Source organism: Cebus imitator, unplaced genomic scaffold (genome assembly GCF_001604975.1).
Source record: "Cebus imitator isolate Cc_AM_T3 unplaced genomic scaffold, Cebus_imitator-1.0 Scaffold77, whole genome shotgun sequence".
NCBI lineage: Eukaryota > Metazoa > Chordata > Mammalia > Primates > Cebidae > Cebus > Cebus imitator.
Window position 1 is genome coordinate 5828475 of NW_016107392.1, and position 2604 is coordinate 5831078.

A 2604-nucleotide genomic window follows, 5' to 3' on the forward strand; every position below is an offset into this window, starting at 1 on the left:
GTAGAGACGGGGTTTCACCATGTTGACCAGGATGGTCTCGATCTCTTGACCTCGTGATCCACCCGCCTCGGCCTCCCAAAGTGCTGGGATTACAGGCTTGAGCCACCGCGCCCGGCTACCATTCAAATTTATAATAAAGATCGCAAATTCAGTTTCGACTTGCTGAGCTTGAGGAATATAAAGCATGTAACTGTAGATATGGAGAAACAAAGAAATGGCTCTCGAAAGAGATTTGGGCTGAAATTACACAGTGGCATGACTTATTGGCATATGGATAGATACTGAAAATCACAGATTTGGAAGAGAACTCCTCAAGTAAGTTGAAAAGTGAAGGGAGGGGACACAGAACCAAGAATTGAGAACTCCCATACATAAAGTCCAGGTAGAAGGGGAAGAGCTGACAAAGATGACTAAGGATGAGGCCAGACACTTAAATGGAAAACAAGACCTGACTCCCAGGAAACCAAAAGGGAAAAGGATTTTTCAAAATGAAGAGAGGTCAAGGCAGATGGAGATTTTAAAATGTCCACTGACTTCATACACATAAGTCATTTGCGGGGTTTTTTTTTTGTTTTTGAGATGGAGTCTGTTGCCCAAGCTGGAGTGCAGTGATGCAATCTCAGCTCACTACAATCTCCGCCTCCCAGGTTCAAGAGATTCTCCTGCCTTGGCCTCCCAAAGTGCTGGGATTAAGAGAGAATAGGAAAACAACGCTATGCAGATTAAAGTATACATGGGTGGGTCTTAGAAGATGACTAGGAGGATGGCACTTTAGAAAGAAGAAATGGTACACAGCTAACTACAATCACCATGTCAAGAAAAAAAAAAAGAAAAAAATAGGAAGAAGAAATGGTATGTACAGAATCAACAATAATGTAGCACAGGAAATTCCAAGTTTTTAAAAAAATCTCTCCTCTCAACCTATCTTGTTCCAAGAATTTAAGGCAACTAACTTAAATTTCAACTATACAGAGAATACTTCTGTATAGCTGAAAAATAAAATGAAAGGCATAAATGGGGAGGGTAGAGAGGTAGAAAGGGACAAACAGAGTGAGAGTAAGGAGGAAGAATCAACAACACAATTCCTTATCGAATTGTGACCAATTCAATAGAACTGTGGCCAATTCTATAAGGAATAATAAGTAAAAGGAAGGAATCGAATGTGTTTCCCACATTTCTGGCTTGACTCACTAAACTGATGATACAGCCATTACATTAGTCAGGATAAGGAGCACAGGATGAAGTAACAGGTTTGGCAGGAAATGATAAAATTGTTTTTTTGAAAACGTTGTATTTAAGGTACTCATCAGTCAGTTGGTAGAAACATCTAGAGGCTGTTGGCAAACAGGCCAGAAAGAGAGGTATGGGTTGGACATAGATATAGGTTTGGTCAGGACATAAATGATATCTTACTAAGAGTAAAAAGGGAAAACAAACAAAGATATATTCTTGGATACCAATATTAAGCGGCAGATAAAGGAAAGCTCTAGAAAGGCAGACAATAGAAGGAAATATCAACAGAGAACAGAAAAGAAATGGAAGGGAAAAATAAAACCAACACAAAAATGAAATCTTCATTGAAAGTAGCACAAAGGAGTACAGACACTGCTGAAAACATAGCAAGGGACATATTAATAGATGACAGAATTGAGAAAGGCAGGCGAAACATAAATGACCTCTGAAAACCACAAAACATTGTTAACATAAATAGAAGATCTAAATAAATGGAAATACATCTCATGTTCACAGACTGGAAGACTTAACATCATCAAAATGTCAATACTGCCCAAACTGATCTACAGACTCAAAGCAGTCCCTATCAGAATCCCAGCTGACAAAATGACAATCCCTTGTACAAACTGAATTCCTTTGTACAAAATGACAAGCTGATACTCAAATTTATATGGATTGCAAGGGACCTAGAATAGCCAAAATTACCCTAAAAGTGAGGAATAAATTAGGGGGACTCAAACTGTCCTGTCAAAACTTACTACAAAGCAACAATAACTGAGACAGCGTGGTGTTGGTACGTGAAGAGACATACAGATCAATGCAATGGAACTAAGAGTCCAGAAACAAACCCTTACATTTATGATTAATCGAGGTTTGACAGGAGTGCCAAAACCCATTGACTGGGGAAAGAACAGTCTTTCAAATTGGATAGGCAGTTGAGATAACCCTTATCTCACACCAAATACACAAGTTAAAATGGATCAAAGACATAAATGTAAGAGCAAAACTATGAAGCTCTTAGAGAAAAACAGAAACAAGTCTTCATGATCTTGGATTTGGTAAAAGATTCTAAGATATATGACACCAAAATGAAAGCAACAAAATAATATTAGACTTCATCAAGATTAAAAACTCTTGTGCCTTAAAGGGCACAATGAAGAAAATGAAAAGGGGCCGGCTGCGGTGGCTCAAGCCTGTAATCCCAGCACTTTGGGAGGCCGAGGCGGGTGGATCACGAGGTCAAGAGATCGAGACCATCCTGGTCAATACGGTGAAACCCCGTCTCTACTAAAAATACAAAAAATTAGCTGGGCATGGTGGCGCGTGCCTGTAATCCCAGCTACTCAGGAGGCTGAGGCAGGAGAATTGCCT

The 2604-nt window shown here is 39.5% G+C and overlaps 1 protein-coding gene across 2 annotated transcripts in view; it reads right to left on the reverse strand.

Annotated features, from left to right (window-relative positions):
- Nucleotides 1-2604, reverse strand: part of KLHDC10 (kelch domain containing 10) — a 68977-nt gene that overhangs the window by 54420 nt on the left and 11953 nt on the right. The gene's annotated exons all lie outside the window — the stretch shown is intronic.